This window comes from Tauraco erythrolophus, chromosome 1, assembly GCF_009769465.1.
Source record: "Tauraco erythrolophus isolate bTauEry1 chromosome 1, bTauEry1.pri, whole genome shotgun sequence".
Classification (NCBI taxonomy): Eukaryota; Metazoa; Chordata; class Aves; order Musophagiformes; family Musophagidae; genus Tauraco; species Tauraco erythrolophus.
The window spans coordinates 41,051,340-41,069,582 of record NC_141465.1 but is presented as its reverse complement, the minus strand read 5'-3'; the positions used below and the strand labels follow the sequence as shown (position 1 = coordinate 41,069,582).

The 18,243-nt window shown below is 36.2% G+C and overlaps 1 protein-coding gene across 1 annotated transcript in view; it reads right to left on the bottom strand.

The window, feature by feature from the left end:
* CFAP47 (cilia and flagella associated protein 47) overlaps nt 1-18,243 on the bottom strand; it is a 343,401-nt gene that overhangs the window by 121,185 nt on the left and 203,973 nt on the right. The window lies entirely within an intron of this gene.

Sequence of the window (18,243 nt, the reverse complement as noted above, 5' to 3'; positions counted from 1 at the left end):
GGGAAATGGATATAAGCTGGAACATAGGAGGTTCTGCTTAAACATGAGGAAGAACTTCTTCCCAGTAAGGGTAACAGAACACTGGAACGGGCTGCCCAGAGAGGTTGTGGAGTCTCCTTCTCTGGAGATGTTCAAACCCGCCTGGACGTGTTCTTGTGTGATCTGATCTAGGTGGTCCTGCTCAGGCAGGGAGATTGGACTAGATGATCCTTTGAGGTCCCTTCCAATCCCTAACATTCTCTGATTCTGTGAATGGAAATGGCACTTTGGCAAATTAGTTTCCTAGACTATCATATTGTTTCAGAATTTTAAATATCATTGATTCTTAACTGATTTTCTTCAACAAAGACAATGCTAAAAACATTCCTAATTAATTTTTATTAAGAGGTCATCCACCATAGATTGAAAACTACAAGTTATTCATTAAACAGATCCGAATTTTCAGTTACATAGAATCCATCCTCAAACACATATTTGAACATACATTGATTAATACTGCAATGCATTTTTCATCAGGTTTGAGACAAGATGTCCTTGAGTTACTGCACTAACAAAACAAGTTGGCATTAAAGAGACGGAGAACGCTAAAAGATGGCAAATACATGCATCAAAACATTCATGCATCTATACTATCTTATTACATTAGATTTATTATCTATCTTATCAAAGTACTGTTATCAATGACTCGTAAAACTTTGGCCAGAAAAAATATGCAATAATCTCTTGTAAACATTTAATTACATGATAAAATGGCAAGAAATCCAGAAGATTTGATTCCTTTCAGTATTTTGTATTACCTAGTCCAAAAAGGAGAGATAGGAAATTCTAATGATATATACAAAAGCTGAAATGCATCAGAGACTCCATTTGAATTTTGGAGATCATTTATGAAGCCACAGAAGACTATTTATCACACACATGTGTATGCTTGTGAAATCGTAAGGATAGATTTTACATTCTGTTGACACTGATGATTATGAAACCCTTAAATAATTGGAATTTGCATGAATGTTACAATAAAGTCCAGAAACAGGGAAATGTTCACTACTAGTAACTATGGGAAGCATAGGCAAGCAGGTCTTTAAACTGGAGGCCTTATATATCAGGCTGACAGTATTTTTATAATTTTATATTATTTCATTCAAAATTAAATCAAAATTAGTTCATCTAATATGACCATTGGTATATCATAGAACTTAAATTCTGTTCAGTTATATAGAATTCTTGTGTAGCTTCAGTCAAGCAATCTGTGTTTTCCTAAAACATATCTTCCAGGTACACCTTTGAGTCTTGATTTGAAGATATCCACTAGCAGTTTGTTCTGATGGTTAATTATTGGCATTGGAAGACAATTAAATATGAGTCTAATTTCTGACTTTCATTAGATTTGCTTCAACATCCAGCTAAAAGATCTTGGAATTACTTTCTCTGATAGATTTAAGAGATCTAGCATTAAGTATCTAGCATTTTCCTTTATTTAGAACATAGTCATGAATGTTAATAAAATTAACTTTCAGTCTTGTTCAAGCAAGAGATTGAGCTCAAAGTGTCTCATCATAAGGCCTGATCTCCACAAAACAAATTTTTCATGTGGTAACTTTTTTTGCAAGTATAAATGGTTGTTCAGCACCTTTTAAAACTGCAAACAAAAGAACTGCTTGCAGTATTCCTGTTTGTGACCACATTGTTCAAGATGAAAACAATCTTAATCCTCCTACTCACACTTCTCTGAATTATATACTAGAAAGCTACATTAGCAGTTCTATTCTACCAGAGCATTAGTCTAGGGGCTCCTACTGTTTTTCTTTTCAGCTGTGACCCCAGATCTTCTCAGAGTCACTGCCTTTCTTGTGGCAGTTCCTCATTCTGCATATATGACTTTATTTCTAAACCCTATTTCCAATACAACTGTGTCTGATTGGTTTTAATTATATTACTTGCTTTAAATCTTCACTGAATACATCCTGTACTAATTTACCAATTTGTTTGTTCAGGCTAATTTGATATGCATACAATTTACTGTTTTTTCATACCAGCAGAATATTACAGTCTCTGGAATAGCCTCAATGTCCTAAGATCTACAAAAAGTAACATCATTGAGGTAAAGACATCTTCTGAATGTATACTAAAGCATTCTGGCATGCACATGACCCTGAGTTTAATCAATTTAAAAGAGTGAAAAAAAATAGTATATAGAAGAGAGATGACTTCTGCATGAAGGAAGGATCCCCTTACACCAAAACAAAACATGTCACATGGAAACTGAAATAAAAGGTCTCAATTATAGATCAAAAGGAAACCAAAGGGTGCTCATAGCTTGGGATATTACATCCTTCAAGAATGCAGTCAATCTGTAGGAAAGGGTATGATAAAAGTCTCTAAAATTCAGGTAGGAAACAACAAAGGAAAATGTCAACGGTAAAGTTCCATTTACACAGGATATGTGATTAAACAGTTGGACAAAGGGATTTATTAAAGAAAAGCAACACAGTCACCAATTAATGTTCTCTACAATTAAGGAAAATAGAAAAGACCATGAACCGTTATTTAAACAGAAAATTAACAAGGCTGCCTCCCTGTCCTGAAACCCCCCCAAACATCCATACAAAAAAAACCCCTTGAGTGACAACTTGCTGAAGACTTAAAAAAAGTAGTAAAATCTTTCCAAACACATTTGAAGCTGGTAGCCTGTCAAATTCAGAGGGCTGATAGATGATGACGGTGAAAAAGGAACGCCCAAGTAAGATAAGGCTGCAGCAGAAAATATAAATTAATTCTTTGCAGTGGCATTTGCCATAACAGAGTTCAGGGACTTCTGACACCCACCCTAGAGCTTGTTTTTAGAGAAATGGTCAGAGGGACTCTCCCAAATTAAGATTTCTGCAGGAAAAGTTTTGGATCAGACTGATAAAGAGGAAAGTAGCAAATCACCTGGGCAAGAGAGTCCCTCTGCCCAACAATTCAAAAGGAACACGTGTATGAAAGTACAGTGGTGCAAAGCGGGGTGTGACCTGTTGCTTAAGTCAACTTCAGGTACAAAGAAATGAAAAGGCAGAGAATGTGCTGCCAATTTTCAGACAAGTCTCTGGGATAAACTGAGAAATTACAGATGTGAGTTTGTTTATATATTCCAAATAAAATTATTAAGACTCGCTATAAGAGAGAGAAGCCACAACGCACTAAACTAGTTGAATTCTTTGACAAAGTCAGCAGCTGTGTGAATAAGGGAGATGTGGTTCATATAGTATCCTGGTTTTCAAAAATTCTGGTTCTAAGATCCCTTTTCAAAACTGCTAAGGAAACTAAGCTGCAGAACAGGGAAAGGTAGAAGATGGGATTAAAATACAGAAACCAAACAGGAAGAAATAGCTAGTTCTCACTATAAATAATGAAGTGAAAGACTGCTTGTGGTATGAACAGTCCTTAAGCATTTTTTCTCCCTAGGACAGATACTTTAAGTATCTCATATTCTGTCTCTAACAAACTGATCAACTGGAGGTGCATCTCCAGCGTGCTAGGAGTACTTTCACTTTTTCCCTAATGCACAACTCTAAGTTTTGTGGAACTGCTTTGTTACTTGTCATTACAAGCCTTCCAGCAATTAATTCATCTGTCCTGCTACCAAGATATTTTTCCATATAGACTTATAACCTCCTTTGTTGTCTCTGATCATAGATTTTTCCTCTGTACTCTTAATTTTCCTGAATCATTTTTCTGTACTTCATAATTACAGTAATGTAGAAGTTATAATCTACTTGCCTTTTCTCTTCTTGCTGTTATATATAAATTCATTGATTCTGTTCACATAAATTGCTTAAAAATACACTAATTCCTGACATGTCTCAAAAGTAAAGCTTCCAGGTCAAGTTGCTTTCTTTTTAGTTTTGACTTCAAGCATTTTGAGCTATTAAACCCCTTTTTTTGCTTTTTAAGGAACTCTTAATTTCTTTTTGTACTTTTTATGCATTTGAATATTTAGATTAATTTCTCTTTAAATTTTTCTCAATTTTGGAAAATCAAGTATTTTTTCTGGAAACCTGAAATAAACAACACGGACCACAGATTACCTTTCTGGAAAACAGCTACGTTTGAGAGGGAATATCTTGTATGCATTTTTAAATGATGTTACATATATGTAGATACTTTAGATCATAATATTACTTGCATAACACCTTCAACATGCATTTCCCTAAAAATTGTCAAATACTTTAATCAAAACACTTTTCTTAACACACGGAAAGGACCTGGCAATTCTCTGCTGAAGGAGCATTTTTCCATTTATTTTTGCAGCTGAACTCTTTACCAAACAAACATTCCTGCAAGCCTTGAAGTTGTATAAACTTTGATGTTCTGTCAACTTTTACTCAGTGAAAACATAGCTGAATGTTTGCTTTGCTGCCCCTTTCCATTGTTAAAAACATTAAACCCAGGGCTTTGTCCACACTTCACTGTAAACCTGATACCAAATTGTGACTTTATAGAGGAGTCCCACCTCAAGTCTTTATCTATATAACGCGTTGGAATGAGCTAGACCAAAGCCAATTTATTTCAAGTATCCTCATTCTTAAGTTAATATAGTCCAATGCTACTGTGAATTTATTCTCTTGACGAGGCCACCTACAAGACAGAACGTACTTATTCTCAAGAATACTCAGAAATCATTTCCAAAGTTATAAAAATCTACTAAAACTTTAGCTCCCTAAAAAAAAAAAATTAACCGTAAGCAGACCATAAGCAGATTAAACTCACGACAATTGCTCTTGACTTTTCCTTTAGTTGCATCTCCATGTTTTTGTTTCGAACCTGAAGAAGAACTTGCACTTGCATGGCTGAAAGTAGATCTGTTATTAGAACTTCATTTGCTAATGTATTGAGTAGAAGGTCAGGGGTTAGGGAATTTCTTTTGCTGGTTTTTGTTATTTTTTTTTAATAGAGTTTTACTTTACCAGATAGTAGATGTTGGGAAAACAAGGCTGAAACATCAGAGGCAATGGAAATAATGTCAATACACTCTGAAACAGATATGGCTTATTTCCAACTCACAGAATAAGATTATATCTGTCTGTTTCTGTTTTCTGCACACGTTTCAAAAACAGACAGAAAAAAGCAGGCACACTTCTTTTTCTCTCTATCCCAGAAAATGTTTATGCTAATATGAAAATGTTCCAAGTTGATGACATCATTTTGAGATGATGCCTTTTTCTCCACATAATATGTCTCAATCCAGAACGTGATGTTCTTAGAACTCTATGAAGAACTCAAACCAGAGGATACTACTGTAAACACAAGTACAAACTCACACTTACCTATGTAGCCCCTTTTCTAAATTTGCATTGACATTTTAATGCATTTGAAGTCTCCTCTTAGGGCCTGAGCACCGTGCTTTGATATTTTATGAGATAAGCCTGGTTTGACTTTAGGCCTATATCTCTTTATCATCTCACTCTGGGGCTTCAATGACAAATAAAAATCCTTAGCCTGCTTTATGCAACCATCAGGTCATGATCTTGTCAGATCCCATAAAACAAACAACCCAAAATTTAGTCAGTACTTCAAAGGGATATTGCCACTAAAAAGGAGTGAGCACAAACCTTCTGAATGTAAGAATGCATCTACTTAAATATTTAATCTCCACTATCTTCTCTTTTAGTTTCTCCTTTGGTCAGTAGGCTTTCGCCTTTGCTAGTTAGGGTCAAGCATCTGTCACCAGCGGTTAGGGCAAAAAAGTATCTTCCATATGTTAACTACTGAAAAAAAAAAAATCAGCATCACTATAAAAGACCTTAATTATTTTTACTTTTTTAGAGCTTTCCCTGATTATTTTGTAAATATTTTTTTCTGAATATGGAAGCATTGGAAGCATAGAAAGCTCTGTACTTTCTATTACATATAGTTACCCTGAATTTAAGGTGAGAAAAAACTCAAACCAAATAAAAAAACAGACATGTTTCTGTATCGATTCTTTAAATATCAACTCAATTTCTTTAAATAATATTTATCTATAGTAATTACATTTGTGAATAGAAAGTTCTGTAGTTAAAACAAAGGACTACTAAATTATGATTTACATGAAAATTAAACTTGAGCCTTCAACAAACTTTTCAGGTTAAAACTTTCACAGATGCCCTCCAAGCCTCATTCCAGCCTATATGATATACCAAAATCATCTGTTTTCCTTCCAGAGAGTTGAACATATCTTTGTAGTCCAGTCAGTCTGGTGTCTTGTCCTACTTCTCTTTAGTGATGCAAATAAGCTGTTCCTCCTGTGCATGATCTCATCATTTTATTGTGCAATTTTCAAAATGCTAAAAAATTCTGCTTAACAAATCAGTGTTGTAAGCCATACACTTTTAATCTTATACTTCTTATCATGTCCTGAAGAGTTATCAATTGTGAAATCCCCTCCCTTATACTTACAAGATGTTTTTCTCTACTCACTTGGATGAGAATTACTATCATATCAGCCACAAACTGAAATTTCTGTTCTCTCTGTCCCCTTTCCTTGTCCTTTCCTTAAAATTACTTTCCATCCCATGTCTGCTACACGAGCCGTTAAATGCGCTGTCAAGCATCAGCGGTTATATATTGGCTTAAAAATAGAAGATTCTTCTCTCCTGATTGGGACCCAGCTGCCTATCGTTCAGCTGAATTACACATCACTGGTGAGAAAGGAAGATTTGGCTTGGTCTCCTGAAAACTGTAGACTTCCAGAGTGTGTTGGGGGGAGGTGGATATGGACAAGAAGGGGAAATTGGAATTGTACTGCTAAATGAAATTGATTTATTTTTAATACTTTATCTTAATTTTACAGACTTCTCATATTGGCATCAAAAGTATGATTGTTTAAACAAAAAGATGAATTAAAGTGATATTTTCAAATTCAATGTGCATTTTTTCCACAGTATTTTTACCTAATATTTGCAGAGCTAATATAGCAATAAAAAGAAATAAATTAGATTCAATTCCAACTTTAAATAAAACATTAACAGCACTCTTAGATGTGTCTTTAAGGATATGTTTTTTAGCAATAACAGGCAAAGCAATAACACAGCTTGATTTCTTGGTTCTACAAAAAACTTACAAGGTAGTTATCTAAATTTTCTTTGAGTGGGTACCCTTAATGTTGTTCTCATAGTATATGACTATACTTTAGAAAATGCAAAATATGAATTTAAAAAGCCATTTTGTCTTGTTCCCTACAATATTTAAATATTTTCAAGATGTGAAGAGCTCACCACTGCTAGCACAGGATAAATCAAAACTTAGATTTCATTCTGCTCACATGCAAACACAACATCCATGAGTAACCAACCTCCCGTAGAGTCATCTTTGAAGGTCAAGAGCTGTTGTTCATGAAAAATTTACTGAAAGAATGAATTAGTTAATAAGAATATGTCATATTTATTCAGGGTTTTTTTTTTATTTAGAATAAATAATTTTTATATAAATTATTTGGAACAGATGAGCTATTAAGTACATGTGATGATTTATGTTCCTTATTTTTCAAATTTGACTGGCCTTAGCAATCTAAGAATTACACTAAAAAGACCTCACATTTCTTCTGTAAACTTTTCCTGAAAATTTAAGTTTCTCTACCATGTTAAATTAACAGATTTTTTCTGTATTTTTTTTCAGAATTTCACTGAATAATTCATACTCACTTATCGTAAACCTCAAAGTTTATTCCAGATACAAAACTAGTTACAATAATCTGCCCAAAGACATATAAACCCTTTACAATATGGGTTTAGATACTGCTTTTAATGGTGTCTCCAGATAAATCTAATTGGTTCATATTTCCCAGATAAAAACTGCAATTTCTCTGTATAAGTAGAGCCATCACTTCACAGAAAACTATTTATAAATTAGATCTTATTTTAACGAGCTCTAGATATCTCTCTCCACATTTAGTTTTCAAACATAGAAAATCTGCACCCAATTTTTGGAGAAAGGTGTAAAAGACTAACACATTAAGAAAATGTTGCAATCTTATTATGTTAAAAGCTCAAATTGATGCAAAAAGGCAGACAGTAATATTCATTTTTATTATGTGAGGAATAGCTTATCCTTGGAACGGCAAATGCTTCTACATTTTCTTCTTCCAAGGAAGTTATTAACTTAGGGTTTTCACCTTTAGGCTTGAGCTCATGAGTTTTCTCATCTTAGGGTAACACTTTTTCAACAAATGTAACCAATATTTAAAGCTTTTAAAAATGCTTTTGCATTACATGGCAAGATAAACATTTCTCTGAGATATCAATTTTATGCACATAGAATATCTGAGTAATCCTAACATTTCAATGAATATTCATTTAATGTATGCCTTACGACATTGCTTGAAAAAAATTGTAATGTTCCTCAAACATTAATCTTGTTCTTAAAGGATATGATGTTACAGTTTGCTTAGAGCAACTTTTATAAATTTAGAGTGTGCCTTACATTTTGTACCAAACTGCGGTCATAGATAGGGACAGTACTAAAGTGACTCAGGTTGGAAGATTGCATTAGTTTGTCCGCCTAAATCGGATCTGATGTATTGAAGTGGTGCACATCAATATCCTGCAATTTAAAATGAAATTATGATGCTTTCATGTGTAAAAATGTACTTAATATTGAATTTATTCATTTTTTTAAAAGTTAATATTACACATATAGGGTATAAGCAATCCAGGAGGTTCCTGGAAAGTGCTGATGATAACATGATTCTCCAAGTGATAGAGGAACAAACAAGGAGAGATGCTATGCCGGATCTCTTGTTCTCACCAACAAGGAGGGGCTGATGGAGAATGTGAAGCTCAAGGGCAGCCTTGGCTGCAGTGACCATGAAATGGTGGAGATCAAGATCCTTAGGTCAGTGAGGAGGGAGAACAGTAAGCTCACTACCCTGGACTTCAGGAGAGCAGATTTCGGCGTCTACAGAGATCTGCTTGGTAGAGTCCCATGCGATAAAGCCCTAGAGGAAAGAGGGGCCCAAGAAAGCTGGTCAATATTCAAGGGTCACCTCCTCCAAGCTCAGGAGTGGTGCATCCCAACAAAGAGAAAGTCAGGCAAAAACACCAGGAGGTGTGCATGGATGAACAAGGAGCTCTTGGACAAACTGAAACACAGAAGGGAAGCCTACAGAGGGTGGAAGCAAGGAGAGGTAGCCTGGGAGGAATACAGAGAAATTGTCCAAGCAACCAGGGATCAGGCTAGGCAAATTAAAGCCCTGATAGAGTTAAATCTGTCCAGGGACATCAAGGGCAACAAGAAAAGCTTCTATACGTATGCCAGTATAAAAGAAGGACTAGAGAAAATGTAAGCCCTCTCCACAAAGAAATGGGAGACCTAGTTAACCAGGATATGGAGAAGGCTGACATACTCAGACTTCTTTGCCTCAGTCTTCACTGGCAAGTGCTCTAGCCACACCACCCAAGTTGCAGAAGGCAAAGGCAGGGACTGGGAGAATAAAGAACCACCCACTGTAGGAGAAGATCAGGTTCAAGACCACCTAAGGAACCTGAAGGTGCACAAGGCCATGGGACCTGACAAGATGCATCCGCGGGTCCTGAGGGAACTGGCAGATGAAGTTGCTAAGCCACTATCCATCATATTTGAGAAGTCGTGGCAGTCTGGTGAAGTTCCTACTGACTAGAAAAAAGGAAACACAACCCCCATTTTTAGAAAGAGAAAAAAGAAAGACGCAGGGAACTACAGGCCAGTCAGTCTCACTTATGTGCCTTTCAAGATCATGGAGCAGATCCTCCTGGAAACTATACTAAGGCACATGGAATGTAAGGAGATGATTTGTGACAGCCAACATGACTTCACAAAGGACAAATCATGCCTGAAAGATCTGGTGGCCTTCTATGATGAGGTTACAGCATTGGTGGATAAGGGAAGAGAAACCAACATCTTCTACCTGGACTCGTCCAAAGCATTTAACACTGTCCCGCATGACATCCTTGTCTCAAAATTGGAGAAACATGGATTTGATGGATGGACCACTCGGTGGATAAGGAATTGGCTGGATGGTTGCATTCAAAGAGTTGCGGTCAACAATCCGAAGTCCAAGTGGAGACCAGTGACAACTGGCATTCCTCGGGTGTCAGTATTGGGACTGGCGCTGTTTAACATCTCTGTCAGAGACATGGACAGTGTATATTTGGCAGTGCACCCTCAGCAAGTTTGCTGACAACACCAAGCTGTGTGGTATGGTCAACACATCCTTGGAATTAGTTGTGATCACCCAGAAACAAAGCTCTGAAAAGTGTCTGATCTCTTTGAAGTCAGAATCCCAGAACCTCTCTTTTTTTCCTTCTGCCTTCAAAGCCATCTTTTCAAATGAAGATCACAACCTTACGGTGGAAATTCAGATACCACTAGCCCATGAATGATATTCCTTTTCCCCAAACTTTCTGCAAAACTATAAGGAAAAGAGAGAATTTTAACACCACAGACAGGGTATTTCAAGGAAACGGATGACCAATGCCGTTGACATTATCCATTTTTGAAGCTTAGTCTTCCATGCTACTAATATCACCACAGTACAATGTCATAACACCATTTCTCAGTTAGACACCTTTCCTCCATAAAGACACTCTCTAATCTCCATCTCTCAGGTAGCAGCCTCAAAAAAAATCATCCAGCAGACCTGCACTGTCTATGGGATTTAAAAAAAAAAAAAAATCCCTTTAACTCAGAATATTCTTGATGCCCTTCATAAACTCTTAATACCTTAATACAATGATGTCACAGCTCTACCTTTTTCCTTGCAGCTGGGTGATAAAACATAAATATGGCAAATACGTTTTTTCCCCTTCTACAGAGGCTTTTTTCAGTCTCCATTTGTATTGTGTTCTGCCCTTATCCAGGGCATGTACCTCTCATAAAATTTAATCTAGCTTGTTATCAGCTACCTACTGGTGACAATCAGACCTATCTGCTGGTATACATTGGGGCAGAACTCAAGGTCTGACCTGGTTCCCATGTCAAACTCTTTTTCTGAGAAAATTGTGGCATGGGGAGTAAACTCAGATCACATGCCAGAATGCCATCCAGACACTAAACACCTGTGACACTAATAAATATAGATACAACCAAGAGATGAAAAATTGATAATAACATAGGCAATATATTTTGCATTAGACTCCATTTCACCCCATCTTGTTAAGGTCTGCAGGCAGCATGATGTATGTGAACACAAAGTGCAAAGCTTAAGAAAATTCCAAACGCTGAACAGAAATTCAGTGCATTTTAGCAACACACATCAAAAACTCACTGGATTTTAGCAGGGGGGTGGACTATTCTACTATATTAATAGTTGGAAGGATAAATTTTGGAGGAATAAATTTGAAGGACCATCATAAACCTTACCAGAGCAGGTCTGCAGGTCCATAACTTCAATTACATTTCTTGACCCTCCCTTCTTTAGTAAGAGTATATAGCCATACACTGAAAAGAACCCCAGACTTGCATCATAAGCCACTGAATACTCACTGAAGAGGTGGGATGAAATGGACGCTTAGTAGATGAAACAATCTAATACATAAGGAATCTGTCATGAATGAGCTATTGAAAATAAACCAAGCACCTTTGGGGAGCACTGGTAGGTTTCAAGTAGGATGATCTGTGTGCTTGGTAGTGCCCTGTACCTCAGACACGTTTGTATCACACGGCTTTCTCAAAAGTCTGCTCTCACAGTATTATTTTGTCTTTTCCTTCTTGGCTCTATCATTCTTGGTCTAGAATATTAACACATTTCAATTGGTTAACTCAAAATCAGATCATCATATCAAGTAGAATCTTTGTGGTAATTTACATAAAGAGGATACTTTTTCAGTTACTATATAATGGTTTTAGAAGTTTGAATAGCAAGCAAGAGAAACTGGAACTTTTCACTGATTAGAATAAATTTGATATAATTGGAGATCATAGTGAAGTGATTTGGTTGCTTAGAATACCAACACACTTTTAAAATACTGTTTAACTTCTAATGTGAAGATAAATTATATTTAAGAATGTTATTTGATTATTATAATTACCTTAGTTTAAAGACCTGGCAAAGAAAGAGGCTGAGGCTAAGTAGAGGAGATACTTAGGATAATCTAGTCTAAGAGTAGAATAAGCACATAATTCCAAAGGAGAGAGACAAGAACAACTCAAGTTACTTGAGAAGAAAAGTCAAAAGAACCCACAAAGTAGCTAATTGTTATGCAAGAATGAAAAGACTTATGAAAACAAACAAAAACTAGTATAACCAGTATGAATTTGAAGTTCAGAAAACAACTATTGCTAAATAAATCTTCTTTTGTTTTCGTTTTCTTCAGAAAGATTTTTAAGGAAAGACAATAATTATAATCTTCATATGCACAAAAGATTGCTACTAAAAGTGATCTCCCTGTCCCTCATGTAAAGAGTAGCAAATAGGGGGCTTTAGAATATGTGAAAAGTATCAAGAAAAATTTACAACAGTAAAGGTAGAGAACTAGGACAGATTACCTAGGTCATGCAGTCTTTATTAGTAAATAGCTTGAAAGAACACTTTAGAGGAATAGTTGTCAGAATCAACAAGGGAACAAGTTATACCTACAAGGTTATACCTAACTAACACATTCTTATGTTCCAACAAATACCTCAACATACCTTCATTCACAGTCATAATCTCCAGCTCACATGAAACTAGAATTCTTGGCTCACTGCAGTCCTGAGCAGATGCAACCATGATTTACGCTCATGCCAGTCAGTTTCTTAACCCAATGCACACAAACAAGTTACGCGCCAACCTTCCCTACTCTCACTTACTTCATACAACTTTTAAAATTACTCAATCTTAAAAGGTTTTTCAAAAGGTCCATTGATTTTTCTCCATTTGCCATATCTGGTTTCAATTATATGGACAACTGGTTGGGTTTTTGTTTTGTTTGTTTGTGGTTGTTTGGGGTTTTTTTTAATCTTTGTCTACTTTTTCAAAGAAAAATTGAAAAATCCAAAGGTGATTCACTGTAACTTTGTCTCTGGGTATTGACCTATAAAATCTCAGATAATGAACAGAAAGATTACTGCTCATTCTTATTGTGATGGCTTATAAAGCTTCTAAGGTTGATCGTGGAAAAAGGGGCCCTTAAAATTTCCCTGTGGGCTCTCTGGAGGGTTAGGACAATCATCAGTAATATTTAAGGAGGCATACAAAACAGAAATCATGCAATGAGGAATGGGATGGGAAAGAGAACAGAAGGGAAAGACCTTTTACGTCGGTGTAGTAGAAAAGCCACCATTACTGATTGCTTGAAGAAGTTCCAAAAAAGGATGGAGTAAAATAACCTAGGATTTTTTTTTTTTTTTTTCCTGCATCTTGGCAGCAATAGGATTCACTGGCCAGGTTTAGCATAGCACTGCACATTTTAAGTGGGTATAAACTGTGACTTATGTTAGGAAATCACTTGCCAGGTGACCAGCTTGGGTGAGCTGTGTGACAGACATTTTATCATGCCTGAAAAAGTAAAAGCCAGTTCAGGAGTCATGTACACACAGTCACGGCTGATATACCCTTGGCACAGTAGGATAAGATGTACTCAGATGATTTCCAATCGTGAAGTTCCTTAAAATGATACTCAAGCGTTTTCCTGCTCCACATCAGGATGAATACAAAAACATATAAAATACAGACACTTATACACATAATTATTATATTGCTCCAAAGACAGAAAATCTAATTGATCATAGTTGTTATAGGGTTTTTTTTTGTTTTTTTTGGTTTTTTTTAAATGATACTCTTATACTACACAAAATACTTTCATAAATTAAACATTTTGGTTACTAAGAGTTCTTTGACATATAATATTTAAGATCAATGAACTGTAGCCAGAAAAAGTTAAATATGAAATTAGTACGATTTTAGAACTGATAAAAATCTTCATGGTACTGAAATAACATATCGATGTACAATTAATGCCTTTTTGAACTTTTGTTTCAGTCAAACACAAGGTACTGAATGAAATAAAAAGTACATTAGTGAAACATCATGTCATGTGAGAAGCATAAGATCAAACTAGTAGTCAAAAAAAAAAGCAGCAGAAAACCAGCACATATTCTTTCATCTCAGAAGCCTGCTCACAAATATGGCATTTATTGTAAAGGCTTAGTACACCTTTCATTTAGAAGTCTGAGCAGCTAAAGCCTGTTAGAATTTCTTTAACAATCCTCCAGCTGCTGTGCTTTCTAGGTGTATTATGCTGTGGTGAAATACACTTCCAATGGTTAACGTTCTTTATTATGAAATTCTGAGTCATATTCTATTATTATCAACACAATAAATTCAAAATAAGCTCACTGAAGACAAATTTAGTCCAGTTTTACACTAGTGCTGTGTCACACGAGCAAGTAACTGCTCTTATGAGTTGCTGCATGTGCAATGTATTTAAAAGCTACACTCTATTAAGCAGCACAAGTCTTTCCTGTGAGAAGCAAATGACATTGAATCAATTAAACAATAGAAATTACCTTGGAATTTAACTACTGTAAAATCAATTGCTCTATTTCCCTAAAAGGTCTATATATCTCAGCTTGGAATTCAGCAGCTTTTTAAATTATCAAAAAGACCCAAGAAACATTGAGCACCACATATCCTCATTTTTAACATAGAACTTCATTAATATCCAAAGATTTTACCCCTTCTAGCTACCAGGAAACTAATTTAAATTTAAGAACATATTCTGGAATACATGTTAATCTCTAACTGAACCTTTAACTATGAGTTAACTTTGAATTTATTACATGAACCTACATGAGACTTCAGCAAGAAGACACATCACTTCCTGACAGGGTTCACTTTTAAATTCGCTACCATACTCTAGCAGGCTCACTATAAGCAGTTTCCTTTAAAAAACATGTTAAATCTTAAGGTTAAGAATGCTTTTTCCTCAGTGAAGATAAGCCAGAATTACAAAAATTATACTCATGTGTCCTACAGAGTGATTCTTCAACACCATTCATTCATTACAAAATGTTTTATTCTCTAATAATAAAAATTAATTTTTGCATAGTACAGGTGGTATGGTAAAATGTTAAATTAACCAAAAGCATTTTATCAACCCTAATATAGTCTTACTCTAATGTTTCATAGAAACACAGCTAGGCAAATGCAAAGGCATTAAATCTGACAAGGGTCTATTTATATTCTTTTTCAGCATAACTGCTTTACTTTAAAAAGAACTTTTTAATCAAGTTCACTGGGATTTGGATCACTTTCCATTCCAATCTCTGCCACAGAGCAGGCATTTGATCTCATTCTCTAAGGCAAGGCAAAAAGGCAACACAAAGCAAAACCACACACAGAAAAAAAGGCAACATTATTCTGAGATAAAAATTATGTGTTCCCTGAAGAAGATATTAACAAGTATAATTATATGACCTCTTTAACATGTATCTGCTTAGCACTTAGGTCATTTTAGGAAAATTTCCTTAGTCATTTTACGAGAACTATGTTTATTTCTATATACATCTGAAAAATGTAAAATGAGTTATATGAATCCTGATCACAATGATCAAGTGGGCAGAATGAGAAATGATAAAATCAAATTCCATTCATCTTCAAGTAGAAGGGCTTTATTTTCTTGTACTTCCACACTAAATAAAACCAACCCGTCATTAATCTCGTGGATATTGTCTGCTATATCTACAGATGCTGAACTTTATCAGTTGTTCTTAGTAACTTCTCAATATACTGATGGACAAATAAGGTGTGGATAGCCGATAAATCTAGAGAGTTTAGTGAAAGTAATCCACTAACTCTTCCTAACATTCAACAGTTAGTATATATATCACACGATGAAAGAAGCAGCATTCTTACTAAATAACACTTAACACAAGTTTAATATCTTACCAGGATCACTGATCATGTTTTTATAATTCATTCTAATTGTGAAAAACACAAAAGCCTTTGTAAACCGCCCAAAACCCCAGGAATTACTATTATTGTTCTTACTGGACTGCAACTTTTCTATGAGGTTCCTCATTACTAAAGGCTATATTTCCAAATGTGCATGAAGTCTGAGTCTGAAATAACATGGACACAAGCGACCACAAGGCATTGCCAACTGAAAATGACTGGACAGCAATTTACACATGCACATTTCTCATGTTTCATAAATGCTATGCACTTTTTTTAAAAAATTCCTGCTAAGTTCTGTCCACTGCACATTATTTAGTACTGCGTATATCCACAATAGCGACATACAAAATTCTTATGCTAGATGCTTTTTCTTTAGCTGCATCTATAAACCACCTGCTATGTAAAAAGCGTGGTTTTCTGCAATTACGTGACTACCACGTGAAGTCTAAGCAAAAAGTATGATGTTTAAAAATACGCATTTTATGCTTCCAAACAATGCAATATAATTGCCATATTGTTTAGCAAGTAACGTCGATTCGAATGCAATATCATATCACTTTCAAAGAGTAATAATAATGTTCACATGTATTCTACAAGAGGCACTCTGAAAGCAGCCTACGTCTTCGTATTTAGAAAGAAAAAGTGTATCTTCCTTAAAAAAGAAGCAAACACCATTTAGTATTATTCAATACAAAAAATCTCCAAATGATAAAATTAATGTTTTTCTAAGTTTGTTTTCAAGGATAATTTTCCAGTATGAATGCAAACGTTAATTCTGACAAATGAACATTAATTCAAAACAAAGGAACTTTGACCTGAAGACTGTAAACATATAGGACACAGGAATCCCTGTAGTTCTTGCTGACATTTTTGCCTGTTCATCTCTTCATTTATCTATGGAAAAGTAAGGATTGTTTGAAAGATCCTTGAGATCAGATCTACAACATAGCACTTACAAATTATGCTTTTAATAAAAACCACTGTGACACAGAAGACATTATAAGGCATAATAAAGAAAAAATGGTACACAATCCCTCCACAAATTTATTGGTAGGAAATTTCATAGATTTCATAGATTTCTAGGTTGGAAAAGACCTTAGAGATCATCCAGTCCAACCATCCCTAGTCTCCCATTAAACCATATCCTTAAGTAGTTCATCCACCCTTTTCTTAAACACATTCAGGGATGGAGACTCAACCACCTCCCTGGGCAGCCTATTCCAGTGGCTGACAATCCTTTCAGAGAAGAAATACTTTCTAACATCCAACCTGAATCTCCCCTGACTAAGCTTATACCCATTTCCTCTTGTTCTATCACCCATCACTAATGTAAAGAGCCCTTCCCCTACCTCCCCACCATCCCTTCTCAAGTATTTGTAGGCTGTAATCAGGTCTCCCCTCAGCCTCCTCTTCTCCAGGCTAAACAGCCCCAACTCCCTTAGCCGCTCCTCATAAGTTTTATTTTCCAGCCCCTTGACCAGTTTAGTCGCCCTTCTTTGGACTCGCTCCAGGAGCTCAATATCTCTCTTAAAGCGAGGGGCCCAAGACTGGACACAATATTCCAGGTGCGGCCTCACCAGTGCCGAGTACAGGGGCAGGATCACTTCCCTATTCCTGCTGTTCACACTATTCTTGATACACGCCTGTGGAAGGATACCTGAGACATGTGAACAATCCAGCCTTTCCTGGGAGCACGTGCCTGGATGCAGAAAGGGAATTCGACACCATGATGACGTTGCTTCCGGGATGCAACCAATCATACTCAGGGGTGGGCTATTGTTTGTATTGTAACCAATCATAGATTGCCAAGTCTTGTTTAGAAAGCTATAAAGCACGCTGAGTGTATGCAAATAAAGGTTCACTTGTTTGATCACATTGATCGTGTCAGGTGTCCTCACTCATCTCCCGCAATTGGCGCCCGAACAGGGACCCTCAGAATCCTCACAGCAAAGTTGTAAGACTTGGTGAGGAAGAGGGTGGAATGCCGACCGAATGATCCGCTGCCCCGGCGGAATGAGCAGTGACCTGCCCAGTCACTGAGTGGAAAAAGGTGCACCTGTTTAGTCGCTGGATCGACGCTGGAATCTCGCCTAGAAGAGGTGAGCGGTCGGGGAGACAGATGGGGTTGGATAAGCAACAAGAGGCTGTCCTAAATCTGCTCCAACACATGCTCTCTGTGAGAGGACTTAAATATGAATCCTCGGCTCTTAAAGGGCTGTTAATGTGGGCATGGAACAAAGAATTAATCCCCTCAGTAGGAGTCGTTTTTGAACTCGCTACGTGGGAAGCCATAGGTAGAGAGCTATGGGATGATATCAGTTCGGGGGGAGCGAGTGCAAAGGAGGCGAATAAATATGCTACCCTGTGGAAGT